Source organism: Pan troglodytes, chromosome 5, assembly GCF_028858775.2.
Source record: "Pan troglodytes isolate AG18354 chromosome 5, NHGRI_mPanTro3-v2.0_pri, whole genome shotgun sequence".
NCBI lineage: Eukaryota > Metazoa > Chordata > Mammalia > Primates > Hominidae > Pan > Pan troglodytes.
The window spans coordinates 83,108,474-83,126,801 of NC_072403.2; the positions used below are offsets into that span (position 1 = coordinate 83,108,474).

Below are 18,328 nucleotides of genomic sequence, written 5' to 3' on the forward strand. Positions count from 1 at the left end.
TCTTAAACGGTGTCTATACACATGCTCTGTGTGTGTTTATGTGCATGTGTGTGTGTGTATTTGTGGCAGGATGAATTTCAGTCCATCAACTCAGGTGGGTAAGTACTGTGACTTTCTATTCTATAACTCAACTTAGTTTTTTGATTTTGAGCTCCTAGTTTGTTAAGAGTGGGCAGAATATTAGCCCTTTCCTGAAGTTTCACCCCCACATGACCATCTTGGTGTGGTTCAATAATTCCAAGATCCTACTCTGTTTCACTGAATTGAAGTAGGGGTAGGGAGAATGGTTGCTGGCCCCCATATTGCCATTGAGGTGTTTAGAGTCCTGGTGCCCATGGTCCCTCAGGTCCCACTTTTTGCTGTGTGGTGTCATTTTTAGGGCATAGAAATCCTTCCCTGGCCTGTCTATGGTCCCGCCTTCCCAGGCATACAATGCAGTTGACCTCTGGGATATGACCATCTGACCATCTCTTTGGTTCTTGGGAATCCTGCTCTCTTTTTTTTTACTCCTTCCAACCTTGAGGAATCCTCTCCTGGTCTTAGAGAAGTCCATCTTCCTTCATATGTATGCTTGCTCAGTCCTCTCCTTTTAGGCTTCTGGGTACTAAAGCTGGGTTTTCTACTGGAGAGCTCATTTCTGCCCTCCCCCGAGGTACTGACCATGGACCTAAATGGGGAGGGGACAGTGGGAAGAGGCAGATACAGAAAATACTTTTTTGAATAGAAGGATAACACCTCAAAGTATCATCTCTGTACATATCCTAGGATTTAATCATGTATATTTCTTTGTGTCAGGACATTCCAGAACACTGTGCTGCTGGCCTTTCCTTCAAGTTGCAGAGTCTGCAAGTGACGTGAAACCAACAAGTGTTCATCCATTCTCCCTAACAAATAGGCTATTTGGTATAAGAGACAAAAATTGTGAAGTGAAATTACCTTTCTGTTACAAGTTTCTAAGGACAATTAATTTTAGGTGGTTGGCAAATACAATGTGAAAAGAAGTGGATTGCTAAGTAGCTATGTGAGTTCAGCTTTTTTCCCCCTCCTAATGAGGCACTTAAAATCTTACCTTTTAAGTATATTGCTTGATTATTGTGAATTATGTTTGCAGTGTGACAAATATTTTTAAAAAACAAAGGATTTTCATGGAGGGAAATCAAATCAGGAATAAATGTATGGGTGTGAAATCCTTTCATTGCTACAATAATAGGATAATTTATGTAATACCTCAAGCATCCAAATCTTTTAATAGCTTTTTTGAAATATAAAACACTGAAAAAAATCAGTTATGCCTGTTCCCGCCCTCACTGAGTGTTTATTTGAAAAACTTCTTGTTCCGTTAATGTTCCGTTAAGGCTGCTAGAAAAATAATAGCAGCCTTGTCTGGAATGAAAAGAATTGAATTCTCATGGTTTTCTTCTCAGAAATTTCTACAGTAGTTGTGGGGGAAATGTTTTCCTATTAATAAGGTTTATCTTTTTTTTCTTTCAGTATTCTGATAATAGCTTATGACGCCATATCCCACTTCAAATTTTTAGCACTTGTTCAAAGCTCATGTCTAAACTTTTATCAGATTACACTTTTCTCTGTTAGATTAACCACTTCCCAGGCCCACACCACTTCACCTCTAGATGTCCATGGTAAAGTAATGAATCTCAAACTATCCATAATGAAGGAACAAGTTTCCAAATTCACACTCTCAATTCTTGTACTCATCTCACGGACTGAAAACAAGCAGCTGGCAGATTGGCCACTTTGTTTACAGCTCTGCAGACTGTACAGGAAGCATGGTGCAGGCATCTGCTTCTGGGGAGGCCTCATGGCAGAAGGCAAAGCAGAAGCAGATGTGTCACATGGCAAAGACAGGTGCAGGCGGGGCAGGGCATATACTTTTCAATGACCAGATCTCCCAAGAAGTCACTCACTATCTTGACCACAGTACCAAGAGGATACTACTAAACCAGTCATGAGAAATCTGCTCCCAAGATCCAATCACCTCCCACCAGGCCCCACCTCCAATACTGGGACTACAGTTCAACTTGAGATTTGGGTGGGGACAGCATCCAAACTATATCACTTTCTTTAACACTCTCCCTTGCCATTCTAGATATCTTCCTAAAATACTTCCGCTTCCTACAATGAAATCCCTGCTCACCATGCCAGGACCTAAGACGCTGCAAAATCTGGCAACACTCTACCTGTGTCCTAGCCACACATCTTAGCCTTCTCTATCATTCTTTCTCTTTCCTGAAAAGCAATTCCTGAGTACCCAACCAGAAAGAACCTTTGTCCCTCACACCTGGCTGCATTGATTTCTAGATTTCCTGATTGCCAATAACATATTGAAATACAAACTGCTCTCTAATTGTCTTCTTTTTTAAATGGATGGCTTATTTTAATTAATGAGTAACTTGTGGATTTGGTGGGAAAAAACCATGGAATGTTCCCAATCAAGGGAAGGGTGACACAGGGAGCAGGCCACCATGTCTACAAGGGCTGAGGTGGAAGTGGCATAAAGAGAGACAGGAATTCTTAACCTTGGGTCTTTAGAGAGATCGTTTGGGAGTGTATCCCTGATCTGAAGAGGTATGTGTGTGTGTGTTTGTGTGTCTGTGTGTGTGTGTGAGCACACATGCAGAGGAGAGTATTTACAGAGGGGAGTACTACAACTTCTGAATAATCTATTTTTAATTGAGTTTTTATTGAGATAATTATAGATTCACATCTAGTTGTAAGCAATAATACATGGAGCTCCCATATATCCTTTATGCAGTTTCCACTACTGGTAACATCTTGCAGTGCTATAGTCCAATAACACAAGCAGGTTATTGACATTGAATCAATCTACCTGTCTTATTCAAGTTTCCCCAGTTTTTTGTGTACTCATGTTGATGCACATGTGTGTTTAGTTCTATTCAAGTTTATCAAATGTGAAGGCTCCTGTACTAACCATCAGAGTCACAACACACAACAGCTCCATCACCAAAAGTACCTGTCCTGTCTCCCTTTTATAACCACACTCAACTCCATTCCTCCAGCCCTGTCCTGATCCTAACCATTGGCAACAGCTCATCTCTTCTCCATTTCTAAATTTTTGTCTTTTCAAAAATATTACATAAATGGAAGCCTATAGTATGTAATTTTTGGAGATTGGCTTTAAAAAAAAAAACCTCAACATTACTCTCTGGAGATTCATCTTAGTGGCTACATGTACCAATAGTTAGTTCCTTCTTATTGCTAAGTAAGTATCCCATGGTATAGATGTATCACTTTGTTTAACCATTCACCTGTTGAAGGATATCTGAGCTGATTCCAGTTTTAGGCTATGACAAATAAAGCTTTTATGAACATTCACATACAGGTTTGTATGTGAACAGAAGTTTTTATTTCTCTGAAATAAATGCCCAAGGGTTCAATTGCTGGGTCATATGGTAGTTGCACGTTTTACATAATCCTTAAAACTCATTATTTAAAATTGCTTCCCAACTCCACACTTCTGTATTATGACATAAAGTTTGGTTGCTGGAGTAGCTATGACTCTGATAATAATCCCTGAATTCAACCTTTTTACTTTTAAAAGTTTTTTTGCCTCCTTCAAAATAATCTTAAGACATATGTATCATATTATACTTTCAGCAAAAATATAAGCTTAGTGGAATTTTATAGGAAATTGAGACACAGAGAAATTAACAACTTGGGTCATACAGAGAATTAATGTCATGGTCTGAAACAAATCCCAAGACCCTTAGAGTGTTAAAGCTATATTTGGTGACACATTAATGGGTCATGAAATCAACCATGTCAGCCACAACCAGAATGTTTCTACAAAGATATAGACCAAACTAGAATCCAAAATATCACTGTGCATTGCAAATAGTAAGAGTATGTATTATATAATTTTTGTTGCATTTTTATGTATATGTGTGCGTATCCAATTACCTAAAATTGGATGATGGTTAGAAGTGCTGGAAAACTCTGTTCTTACAGCTTAGCTCTTTTCATTGAAATTCCCAGATAATTATCTTGTAATTTCCCTGTGACTAAAAAAGTCTTATAGTACTCAAACTAGAATAGAGGTACAATTTGTAATTCTTAATTAATATCAGAATAAATGTGAGTTAGAAAGAGATCTTCTCGCCGGTGGGGCCGGCCGGGACTCGCCGCTCGCACGCCCTTGGGCAGCGGCCGGGCGCCTGCTCTTCCTTCCGCTTGCGCTGTGAGCTGAGGCGGTGTATGTGCGGCAATAACATGTCAACCCCGCTGCCCGCCATCGTGCCCGCCGCCCGGAAGGCCACGCTGCGGTGATTTTCCTGCATGGATTGGGAGATACTGGGCACGGATGGGCAGAAGACTTTGCAGGTATCAGAAATTCACATATCAAATATATCTGCCCGCATGCACCTGTTAGGCCTGTTAACATTAAATATGAACATGGCTATGCCTTCCTGGTTTGATATTATTGGGCTTTCACCAGATTCACAGGAGGATGAATCTGGGATTAAACAGGCAGCAGAAAATATAACAGCTTTGATTGATCAAGAAGTGAAGAATGGCATTCCTTCTAACAGAATTATTTTGGGAGGGTTTTCTCAGGGAGGAGCTTTATCTTTATATACTGCCCTTACCACGCACCAGAAACTGGCAGGTGTCACTGCACTCAATTGCTGGCTTCCACTTTGGGCTTCTTTTCCACAGGGTCCTATCGGTGGTGCTAATAGAGATATTTCTATTCTCCAGTGCCACGGGGATTGTGACCCTTTGGTTCCCCTGATGTTTGGTTCTCTTACGGTTGAAAAACTAAAAAACATTGGTGAATCCAGCCAATGTGACCTTTAAAACCTATGAAGGTATGATGCACAGTTCGTGTCAACAGGAAATGATGGATGTCAAGCAATTCATTGATAAACTCCTACCTCCAATTGATTGATGTCACTAAGAGGCCTTGTGTAGAAGTACACCAGCATCATTGTAGTAGAGTATAAACCTTTTCCCATGCCCACTCTTCAAATTTCTAATGTTTTGCAGTGTTAAAATGTTTTGCAAATACATGCCAATAACACAGATCAAATAATGTCTCCTCACGAGAAATTTATGATCTTTTAAGTTTCTATACATGTATTCTTATAAGACGACCCAGGATCTACTATATTAGAATAGATGAAGCAGGTAGCTTCTTTTTTGTCAAATGTAATTCAGCAAAATAATACAGTACTGCCACCAGATTTTTTATCACATCATTTGAAAATTAGCAGTATGCTTAATGAAAATTTGTTCAGGTATAAATGAGCAGTTAAGATATAAACAATTTATGCATGCTGTGACTTAGTCTATGGATTTATTCCAAAATTGCTTAGTCACTATGCAGTGTCTGTATTTTTATATATGTGTTCATATATACATAATGATTATAATACATAATAAGAATGAGGTGGTATTACATTATCCCTAATAATAGGGATAATGCTGTTTATTGTCAAGAAAAAGTAAAATCGTTCCTTCAATTAATGGCCCTTTTATTTTGGGACCAGGCTTTTATTTTCCCTGATATTATTTCTATTTAATACTCTTTTCTCTGAAGAAAAAAAAAAAGTTTGTTTTTTCTTTATTGTCCTTCATAGCAGACCAAGTATTGCCTCTCTGCCATAGACAGCTACTGTCAATACATGCTGTAATTTGACATTCTGAGTCACAGATATAAGGTATTTAAAATCTCTTTATGCTTTATAGAGAAACCAGACATTAAAACTTCATGCACTACTTATTTCGAATTACTGTACCTTATCCAAATTTACACCTAGCTATTAGGATCTTCAACCCAGGTAACAGGAATAATTCTGTGGTTTTATTTTTCTGTAAACAACTTAAAGAATAATTAGATCATATTCTAGTATGTTCTGAAATATCTTTAAGACTGATCTTAAAAACTAACTTCTAAGATGATTTCATCTTCCCATAGCATAGAGTTTACTTTGTACACATGTTTGAAACCAACTACTGTAGAAGATGAGGAATCTATTGTAATTTTTTGCTTTACTTTCATCTGCCAGTGGACTTATTTGAAATTTTCACTTTAGTCAGATTATTTTTTGTATTAGTTTTTCAGGCAAACATAAAAATAGCAATCATTTTAAATTGTCAAAATTTCCAGATTACTGGTAAAAATTATTTGAAAACAAACTTATGGGTAATAAAGGCTAGTCAGAACCCTATACATAAAGTGTAGTTACCATACAGATTAATATGTAGCAAAAATGTATGCTTGATATTTCTGAACTGTGTTAATTTTTCTGCTATATTCCAGCTGACCAAAACAATATTAAGAATGCATCTTTATAAATGGGTGCTAATTGATAATGGAAATAATTTAGTAATGGACTATATAGGATGTTAATAATGAAGCCATATGTTTATGTCTGGATTTAAAAATTTTAAACAATCATTTACTATGTCATTTTTCTTTACCTTGAAGAACATAAACTGTTATTTCACTTCTACAAATCAGCAAGATATTATTTACGGCAAGAAATATTCCGTTGAAATGTTGTGCTGTAACATGGGAAAATGTAAATGTTTTTCATGGTTTCTATCACTGTGAAATAAAATTTAATTCTGAAAAAAAAAAGAAAGAGATTTTCTCTATCAGAAACTTACTAAAATGCTATTTGTTGCTTTATGGAACTTTACTTTCTTCATCACTTAAAACAGACTTCTTACACAGATCCTTCCAGATTATAGAAAAAAGGGAATACTAGCCAATCATTTGATAAAATTAGCTTAACTTTGATAACTGATATAATTTGGCTGTGTCCACACCCAAATCTCATCTTGAATTGTAGCTCCCAGAATCCCCACGGTCAGAGGTAATTAAATGATGGGGATGGTTTTTTCCTGTGCTGTTCTCGTGATAGTGAATAAGTCTCATGACATCTGATGGTTTATAAAGCGCAGATCCCCTGCACACGCTCTCTTGCCTGCCACCATATAAGATGTACCTTTGCTCCTCCTTCACCTTCTGCCATGATTTTGAGGCCTCTCTAACCATGTGGAACTGTGAGTTCATTAAACCTCTTTTTCTTTAGAAATTACCCAGTCTCAAGTATTTCTTCAGAGCAGTATGAAATGGACTAATACAGTAACAACACATTACAAGGGCAGTACAAGCACTTAGATGCTAGAGGACTTCCCCAAGGTTACACATGTAGAAAGTGTTAGGGCCAACACCCAACTCCAAACTTTCTGACACCCAATAATATGGTTTTCCTGAAACTATACTCTGACTCTTTGTGGGGTATTTTCAAAGCAGCATATTATGGTTAAGTTGATTTTGTTATAAACAGACTGGATATGCCAGCACTTTCACATAAGGGTTATTTAACTGACAACCAAGAAGATTACGGAAGCCAGACTGACTGTCTACAAATACTGGGCAGGGCTATCAGGTGGGAAAGGGATAACATTGTTTCTGCCTTACACCAAGGGCAGAATTAAGGTCTAAGTTTGGCAGTTAGAAGTAGGGAAACTGGTTCACCAGAAAAAAAGACATTTCTAAGTAAGCTGCCCAGGAATGAAAGAACTGCCTAACACAGTCTTAGACTAATCAAATGAAGTGTTCATTAACTTATGAGAAAACCATGTATTCTGGCTGCTGGAGACAAATTCTTTCATTGGACCAAATGTTCTTTAAGGTCTTTTCCAAATCCAAGTTCCTAGGAATCAACTGATAAATGACTTTTCCCCATTAGTCATTTATCTCTGCACATTCTGCCCACATACCACATTTTCTTGCAATCTGTTTAGAGTTGAAGAAATTATTTCTAATTGAAACCTTTACTACCATGATTTTATTTCAAGTAGACATAATTTATCAAACACTGAGTTTAAGAAATATGCATTTTTTTCCTCATAGCATTTTGAATTGGGTCATAAACTAATTAATTCATATTGTGGAATAGATTAGAATGGAATGGAATGGAATGTGAAATTCAGTATTATCGATATAAAATAGAGCCTGCTTGCTCATAATCCTCAAGAAGTATGTAGGGACAGGTTGGAATCAATTGAAAATTGCAATAGAGAGAGGAAAGGTGATTTTCCCAGTCATGGGGCCGATAAGTGATTACATAGCTAATATATGGTTATACAACTAATGAGTCCTGGACCTATTAATGTTCTTTGGTGACTCCTTGAATGAATATTAAACTTTCCACAAGAGACTACACACAAACCGAAACTACTGACTTCTAGTGAGGGCATTTTCAAGAGGTTCTAGTCCAAAGGAAAGTTATTTATTATGTATCTAATAAAACTCACTTCTACTTTGCTTACTAATATGCTATTGAAATGTTAAAAAAATAGAAGATGCTCTCTTCTTTTCATAGTGTTTCTTTTGGAAAAAAAAGGAGGTTGCTTTACAGATAGACACTTCTATTCTGAAAGCAAAGCATTCTAAACCATATGATTTTACTCCATGGACTTAAATTTTAAATTTCTCTACATAGCATATTGAAGCCTGTGCCAAGTGCTGTCTGGAAAAATGTGAGTATAATTAAGACAATCAAGTGATTCAGTCCCTACCTTTTTACATTGTACTGTCAACTAGGAACAACATGTATGTTTCTTCTTCTTCCATGTACTTTTCATTTTATCCTGTTGTATTTGACATCAAATGTCTGTCTGCTGCACCAGAGAAAAGAGTGGATGTTGGCTCTGATGTATGAAAGGTGTCATTCATAACAGTAACAATAGGGGATTTGGTTAGATTTTCATCTGTAAAATTCTAGAGACTTGATTTGAAAAGATATAGGAAGGAGCAATGAGGGGAGTTGGTAATGTGAGAGTGAAAGCGATTACTGTGCTTGAAGGAAATATGTAATAGAGAAGGTTGACCAGGTTAGGAGGAGAACTATATTTTCTTCCCTAGGGCTTCTTGTCTCTGTAACTTGCTGAATGACCCCTTTGACATTTAAAAATGTTCACACGTCAAGAGGAAGATGACAGGTAGGGAAGCCAACCTGAAAATCAGCCTTTGCCTCTGCTGCTTGAGCTTGTTTTCCTAGTAAATTACCTCTGCTGCCGATGGCATCGCAGATCTGGGCATCTTCACATTCTTCCTAATACTAGAGAGCATGCTAAAGAATTTTTAGAAATTGTTCTTTGTAGCTTCAGACTGCAAGAGATGTAAGAAGTCCCACATGTTGCCGGCAGCCCTAAGAAGTTATTTAGACAGATTCCAATTGACATAATTTATGAAAAACTGAACTTAAAGGATTAGTACCGAGGGGACTGGCAGAAGCCTTTTGCTCTTAGATTTGCAGCAATTGTTTACACTAGAACTATAAGGAGAAGAGCCAGTTCTGTGTGTTTGGGTAGAGCGGTACCTTGGCTTCTTGGCCCTTTTCTCCCCCTAGACAAAGTTAGAGCAGCAATTTTTATGTCTTATTCCTTAGAGAGAGGAATTTTGGTGATTAAAGAGGAAGCAAAAGATGCTAAAAGTTCCAATTTAATTTGATTTAATTTCTTTTGAGACAGAAACTCGCTTTGTCACCCAAGCTGCAGTGCAGTGGCATGATCTCGGCTCACTGCATCCTCAACCTCCCAGGCTCAAGTAATCCTCAGCCTCCTGAGTAGCTGAGACTATAGGCATGTACCACCATGCCCGGCTAATTTTTTGTATTTTTTATAGGAAGGTTTCATCATGTTTCTCAGGCTGGTCTCAAACTCCTGGGCTCAAGCTATCTGCCTGCCGTGGCCTCTCAAATTGCTGTGATTATAAGTGTGAGCCACCACACTTGGCCTGATCTAATTTAAAGATATTTTTGGAACAAACAAGATGACTGATCAAAAGCAGGTGTGGTCTGCAGCACTCACAGAGGGGAATGAAAAGGGATGAGTGAATTCAGCACCTTCAACTGAAATATCCAGGTTCTCACATTGGGACTGACTAGGCAAACAACTTGACCCACATGGAACCGAGGAAAGCAGGAGCGGGGTTGGTGGACATTGGCCCACCTGGGAGCCACACGGAGCCAAATGAACCCCCACCCCCAGCCAAGGGAAGCGGTGAGTGATTGTGTGACCTGCCTGGGAAACTTTGCAACCCACGGATCCGGAGATCCTGTCGTGAGCCCATATCACCAGGGCCTTGGGTCCGATACACAGACTTGTGTGGAGTCGCCGCAGAGCAGCCACTCAGTCACACATAGAGACCCAGGAGTTTTACATACTCCGGCCCCAGGAGTATGTAAAGCCCTGCACATCCTGCACATATACCCCTGAACTTAAAATACAAGTTGAAGAAAATAAAATAAAAGAAAATATTTTTGACCATTTTTGTAGTCTGTTTTTATTTTATTCTTTTACCTATTTACTATATGCTTTAAATTGTCATTTTTTGACAATTATAGATTCACATGCAGTTGTAAGAAATAATACAAGATACTATACAATGATAATATCTTGCCAAACTATAGGACAATATTACACCCAGGATATTGACATTGATACAGTTAATATATAGAACATTTCCATCATCACAAGGGTCCCTCATGTTACCTTTTTATAGCCACACCCAGTTCCCTCCCACATCATCCTGGCTTTGACTCCTGGAAATCAATAATTTTGTCACTTTCAGGAATGTTACATAAATGGAATCATGTATTCTATAACATGTGAGATTGACTTTTTCACTTCATAATTTGCTGGAAATTCATCCAGGTTGCTGTGTGTACCCATAGTTCATTCCTTTTCACTGCTAAGGAGTATTGCATGAATGGATATACCACAGTTTGTTTAACCATTCACCTGTTGCTGAATATCTGGACTGATTCCAGGTTTGGTTGTCACAAATAAATATGCTAATAACATATATGAACAGGTTTTTGTATAAACATAGGGTTGCATCTTTTCTCTTTTTTTATTTGTCAGTTCTGCTACAGATTTGTTAATTTTATTGATCTTTTCAAGGAACAAGCTCATTGATTTATTTACATTTTCTAATGCTTTTCTGTTTTACTTCAGTGATTCCTGCTCTTATCTTTATTACCTTCCTCCTTCGGCTTGCCTTGGGTTTATTTTGCTTTCTGTTTTTCTAGGTTTTTGAGGTGGGACCTTACATGATTAATTTGGCACTTTTTTTCTTTTCCATTCTATGCATTCAGAGGTATTAATTTCCCTTTCTTCACTGTTTTAGTCATGTTCCACAAATTTTGAAATACTTTATTTTTATTTTCATTCAGTCAATGTATATTTTTAAAAAAATTCCTTGAGGCACCCTCTCTGACATACAGCCTATTTAAAAATGTATTGTTGGGTTTCCAAGTGTTTGGAGATTTTTTTTTTTTTTTTGGTTATTAATTTCTAGGTTGATTATGTTGTGGTTGGAGAACACACTGTATAAGTTTAAATATTATTATTTTAAATTTGTTGAGGTATTTTTATGTCCCAGATATTGTCTACTTTATATATGTTCTACGGAAACTTGAAAGTAATGTGTATTCAGTTGTTGGTGGGTGGAGTATTCTATAAATGTCAATTAGGTTGTGTTGGATGATAATGTTGAGTTCTTTTATGTTCTTGCTGATTTCTATCTAGCTGTCTCATTAAGTGTTGAGAGCAGTGTTGGAGTCTTCTACTATAATTGAGGATTGTGTATTTCTCCTTTAGTTCTATCAGTTTTTGCTTCACATTTGTTTTTAGCTCTTTTGTTTGGCATACGCACATTTAAGATTTTTATGTCTTTTGGTGGATTTAAATTTGCTTTGCTAATCTGTATTCTAATTTATGTATTTAGGCCATTTATATTTCCTATCATTTTTCATATATTAGGACTTAAGTTTGTCATCTTATTTTTTGTTTTCTATTTGTTTTCTCTGCTTTTAACTTTTCTGCTTTCTTTTTTACACCTTCCTATGGGATATTTGAACATTACTTATAATTCCATTTTGATGTTTCTGTAGAGCTTTTGAGTATACCTTTTTATATAACTTTTTTAGTGGTTACTCTAAGTATTACATTTTATATACAGAATTGTCACTGTCTACTGGTGTCATAAAATTACCAGTTCAAGTGAAATATAGAAAATTACCTCCTTTTATGTCCTTTTACCCCACTCTATTTATAATTGTTTTAAATGTTTTCTATATATACATTTAGAACGACACCATATAATATTACTTTTTGTGAAATACAACTTTTAAAAAAACTTAGGAGGAAGAAAGTTAGTAGTATTTATCCATATTTTTGCCAACTGTGTTCTTTCTTCCTGTTTGATATTTCAAGTTTCCTTCTTTTATTGTCTTCTTTCTGTTCAGTGAATTTTTTTTTTAATTTTTTTTGAGATGGTGTCTCGCTCTGTCACCCAGGCTGGAGTGCAGTGGTGTGGTCTTGGCTCCCTGTAACCTCTGTCTCCCAGGTTCAAGAGATTCTCCTACCTCAGCCTCCCGAGTAGCTGGGACTACAGGCACATGCTACCACACCTGGCTAATTTTTGTATTTTTAGTAGAGATGGGGTTTTGCCATGTTGGCCAGGCTGGTCTCGAACTCCTGACCTCAGGTGATCCACCCACCTCGGCCTCCCAAAGTGCTGGGATTACAGGCATGAGCCACCGTGCCCAGCCACAGTGAATTTTAATTAGCTTTTCATATGGGGTAGGTCTGCTGGTGACAGATTTTCTTAGTTTTTCTTCATTTCCTTCATTTGAGAATGTCTTGATTTTCTCTCTATTACTGAAGTATATTTTTGCTAGTTAGGATTCTCAGTTGACACTTCCTTTCAGCAGTTGAAAAAACATTCTGCTACTTTTTCCTCTGGCTCCTATGATTTATCATAAGAAATCTGCTGTCATTCTACTTGTTTCTCCCATATAAGTAAGATGTGATTTTTCCCTTCTAATACCACTCCAGTAGGGAAAGGGAGGGATGTTTCTTTGTTAAAAACATGTGGAAATAAAAGTCCAGGTTTCCCACTCAGTTTCCTTTGACAGCAATAGTGAAGCTTCTCATTACTGCTAGGAGTGAGTGGTAGTTCTGGCTTCCCACGTGATCTCCGCTAACACCATAGTGGCTGTGGCCCCATCACCACTGTGATGGTGAAAAAAATCTTAATTCTCCACTAGGCCTATTCTGACACCGTATCAGTGGGGATTCAGAATGGTATCTTGCTACTACTGGGTGTGGACAGAAGTCTAGGATGATATGTGGTTTCCACTAGCACCATGGGTAAGGAAATTGTTATTGGCTAATGGGGATAAAAGCCTGTTTCCCTACTTAGTCATCTCTAACATCACTCTGGAGGGAGTGTTTGGGGGCCTCATAACAACACTGGAAGGTAGAAGTCTAGGCCCTACTTGTCCTTTGTTGGTGTGGTTGGGTATGCGGCCACACTGTTTTCCTCTGGTGTTTGACAGGGATAGAGTAGTTATCATCTAGAAGTTTTCTGTCTTGATAGGCTGCTCCTTTGCTGGACTATTGGCTACAGAAATCAGATTTTGTTGGAACTTTTTTCTTATCTGTACCCACTGGTGTATCTGGGTTGCTGGATTCGTTAGCTCAAAGCCTGGAATATATGAAGCAAAAAAACCACATGGGGCTTATTGTTTCTTGGGTCCCGTGATTTTTAGCTGGTTTGCTTCCTTTTCTTTACCTTTTATAGGCTTCTTATGTTTGTTGTATAATGGCTTGGGGTTTTAGTTGTACTTAGTGAAAATAGTAAGGAAAAAGTATGTCCTACTTTGTATTCCTGGAAGTGGAAGTCCATTCTTTTATGTTTTCTAAAAAAATGTTGCTTACATAATTATTTTATAATATTTTTCTTATAATTGTTGTATATGAAATTCTTGGAGACTGAAATCTTTTTTTTTTCCTTGCTGCCTTTCATTCATGCTTGTTTGTTTCCTTATGTTCAGTGATTCTGATTTGAGCCCACAACTGGTCTATCCAAACCTGCGGTGATTCTAAGACTTATATTGAGGATATTTTTCTTTTTCGAAAATTTACTTTTGCTTCTGCTAGATGCCAGAATATGCTACCATTTAGCATCTTCACTGAGTCTGTAATTTAATTCAATTTAATTCAGCCTCAGGTTCAGCTTGTCCTTATTGCCTCTGTGTCAAGGCTTATTCTCCTGAGTGTCGTGCCGATATCAGCCTTTTTCTTTAGGGCATCCCTGCCTTCCTTTCTCCTAGGAGTGTGTGTGTGTGCGCGCGCGTGTGTGCGCATGTATTTGTGTGCATGCACTCGCATGTACATATGGCCCAGTGCTCAGGTTTTAGCTCATGGTATTTTTTAGAAGTGGAGGACTCCCTTGAAGACAGTTCTTACTTTCTTTGAGCCTAGACATTTAATAAAATTATTTTCTAGTTCTTTGTAGAAAGAGAGTTGTGCTGCCAGAAGCTGAGACTATTTCTTTTTATTCCCTATTTTCAAACATTAAAACAAAAAAAACATGAAAACTCACTCAGATGAACTCTGGAAAGTCCATTGAGAACATTTCATAACATTAGACCTGCTTTTCCCAAACTATACTCTGTGGAAATGTAATATCCTGTGATATAGATAGTAGTAGGATTTTCCTCAAAGAAATGTTCCATGGTAAAAAAGAAATTGGGGAAATCATACATAATATATCTGCTGCCCTTAAAAATACATAGTGCATATTATCATGTAAAGGTTCTGAGAATTTTTACAGTAAATAAAGTTTTAAAATAGTGATTAACTGCATTAACCAAACTTATTTGCATGTGGAAGCCTAACCTTCCTTATTTATTTGTTTTCTTTATTTATAGAAGTATCTGTTCACATCTCACAGGATATTCAAGCTGTATGGAACAGTTTGGTTAATGCTGAATTAAAGTCTCTGTTAAAAAGCATTGCACTTGCAGTTCGAGGATATTGGTTCTAGTCCTGGCTTTGTCAAGCTGTGGGACACTGGGGTGGTGAAGAACCTGTTTAAATCCATTTCTTTCTTTATTAAGAGGTTGAAAGAAATTATTTCTATGGCATTTTCCAGCTCCATTGTGCTCTTCTCTTAATCAATAGAGTCACCAATGCCTCCTCTTGTAGTAGAAGGATGAGAGCCTTGGAATAGTATCAGAAATGTGTGCTGCTGCTTTTCCAGGCTTACAGTGTTCCTTCCCACCCCAGCATTCCCTTCTCATGCTTCCACTGCAGAGTACGTGCCTTTGCTGGAGTTTCCAGAGCCACCACTCATTTGTACCCAGGTTACATATTTCTCGTTAGAGCTGGTTTCTGTTTTTCCAATCACTATCACAACCAGCTAGGCCAATAATGTAACTTCAAGGAGAGGAACCCATCAATGATTGTGCCTTCCCAGCCTGTGTTAATTAAGATGAACAGACTGACCTTGAATGACAGTTATTAGTTTAGTTGCTGTTCTATTTCCCCAGATTTATTGGCTCAAAGTGAAAAGAGCACTGAATCTTGAGACTCTGTTTGAGGACCAGTTCCATGATCTTGGGCCACGATTTTAGCCTAGCTGAGACTTTCTCTCAGTCTAGCAAGACTTTCTCTTTGCTAAAATGGCAGCAATGCTAATTGTTTTGCCTACGTTAAAGGGCTCTTGTGTGGATCCAGGGTGATAAATAGGATACTGCTTTGTGTACTACAAAAGTTTAACAAATGGAATGCGTTTGCTAAATAATGCATTAAAATATTAAATAATAATAAATATACTGAGTTTTATGGTTGAGGTTACTTCTAGTTTGTAGAACAGTAGGCTGAAACAATAACTACAGAGGCACACACTGAGGCTATTTATGAAATAAAAACATTTCAGGAGACAACAAAATTTAAATATTTGATCCCAGAAATTATCCCTGCCTTCCCTCTCCTGTTGTCTTTTTATGTAAGAAGAAAAAAAAACAGAATCTAATTTGAAAAAAGAGTCATGGGCCTTTCTAGGTAAATAAAGATTAAAGAAAACATGGGGCCAATTTAGGTTAAGACAAACCTGTATGTCCAAGTTTATTTTCAGTTAAAAATCCCCTTAGTCTTATTCAACTCAGAAAAATGAAAATTGATGGCCTAAAAGTGAAAATTTGTATATCTTCCTACTTAGTCTCATAAGTCATTCAGTTTTAATTCCTTTTTGAATTCATATAATCCTTTGCCAATGAAGTAATGAATAGTATTCTTCTGAATGTATTCCTTTGAGAATGGATTTTTGTGTGTGTGTATAACTTATTAAATCCTTGTTAATATCTATGATTTTACCATATTAATGACAGTTTCCAACTTATGCTCTTGAAATATGGAGGAAAAGTTACAATATTATTACCTCAATATTCAATAACCTTTTCTGTAAATCGCCACACTACAGCATTCTTTCTCATGAAAATAATGAGTGATATGATTCACTCCATCAGGCTGTTAGGAACGTGGCTTGGTAGGCAAAGTCACCTTTGAAATTCTCATAATTGTCACTGCATTCTGACAGTCCCTACATTTTAAGAAAAGGGACTAAAATAAAATAAAGAGAAACTACCCTGAAAGGACTAGGTGACAGCCTGGAGCATTTCACATTGCTGTAGTATGGAATGATAGTTGAAAGTCTCTGATTAATGCGGCTGCCTGATAAAAGCTGGAGGAGACTGTGCCTGTTTGCTGGCAGCTCAGCATTGCTGTAGGGCAGAGTATAAAACATCAGGATGAGGATGGGCGTTTCCTTTCCCCATCCCATGACCCATTTCCATCCTGAGCTCTCAGGTATTTTCGCCTTAATATTTCAGATTCTTTGGGAATAGTACTTAAGTACCAAATATTTGATCTGGAAGAGTCATGCTAAAAAATAGCTAAGAAACATCTTACCTCTGCCTAAAATATCCATTCCCTCACTTTGTCTGCCTAATTCTCACTTAACCTTCTGGATCTTGGCTTAGATCTATTCACCTGCACTGAAAAGCATTTCTACTTCTAAGTCCTGTGGCTTGAGTCAGGTGTCCCCTTTTCTGTGCTCCTAAGGCACCCTGTCACTCTGCATAGCGCTGATACAAGCTACTGAAAAGTTCCCTGTTTACTTGATCCCCCCACCCCTACACAAGCACACCCAGCACTTCCTATAGAACATGCTGCAATGATGAAAATGTTCTAATCTGTGCTGTCTAGTATGGCAGCCGCTAGTCACATGTGGCTATTAAGCATCCAAAATATGGCTAGTATGACCAAAAACTAAATTTTAAGTTTTATTTAATTTTAATTATATTCAATTAAATTGTTTTAGTTTAGTTTATCATAATTTATATCTTAAGTGTAAATTATAAATATTTAATTTACATTATTTATTAAAATTCCTTAAATTTAAATTAAAGTAACTACATGGTGGTTTGGGGCTACCATATTGGACAGCACAGAAATAGACTGTAAGCTTCTTGAGAGCTGGGATTACATCTTACTTACCTTCATAGTTCCAGCACCATAGGACAGGATCTACCACTTTCTACACAATCAAGAAATACTTGTTGACAACTGAAAGAATGCTAGTGTCCTATCCTTATTTCACATTCATTACATTGTGTTTGATGCTTGAGACTCAGAAGCCTAATATCTAGAGTTTTAATTTTAGCTCCATCACTTAGCATTTATGTCAAGAATGACTTAGCCTCTCTGTGCTTCAGTTTCCTTGGCTTTAAAATGGATTATTAATAGTACCTACCTCATAGGGTTGTAAAGAACATTAAATGAAATAATACATTGATCATGAATCCATTAATGTAATAAATATGTTTATTAGCGTTGAGTGGAATGGTTGGCAGATAGTAAGTTCTACTATACGCTAGTGATATAGTTTGGAAATTTGTTCCCTTCCCAATGTCACGTTGAAACGTGGTCCCCAATGTTGGGGCAGGAGCCTAATGGGAGTTGTTTTGGTCATGCGGGTGGATCCCTCATGAACGGGTTGGTGCCTTCCCCATGGTAATGAATGAGAGTTCTCACTCTATTTGTTCATGTGAGAGCTGGTTGTTGAAAGAGCCTGGCACCTCCTCCTCTCTCACCATGAGACACATTTGTTCCCCTTTTGCCTTCTTCCATGAGTAAACGCTTCCTGAAGCCTCATCCGAAGCCCAGCAGATGCTGGTGCCATGCTTGCACAGCCTGCATAACCAAGAGCCAAATAAACTTCTTTTCTTCATAAATTATCCAATCTCAGGTATTCCTTTATAGCAACACAAAATAGACTAACAGCTAGTTATTATTATATTGATTTTTTGTTGTTGTCTGTTATTGAGAGGATGAGTGAGAGAGAGAAAGAACAGGAAGAAAATGGGAGAAAAAGCATCACTCAGAAATTGTTGAATTTTGTGCAAGAACACTTAAA

General features: G+C 37.4%; 1 pseudogene; it reads left to right on the top strand.

Annotated features, from left to right (window-relative positions):
• The first annotated feature begins 4,143 nt into the window (after positions 1-4,143).
• On the top strand, positions 4,144-5,071 carry LOC107975190 (acyl-protein thioesterase 1-like; annotated as a pseudogene).
• The last annotated feature ends 13,257 nt before the right edge of the window (positions 5,072-18,328 follow it).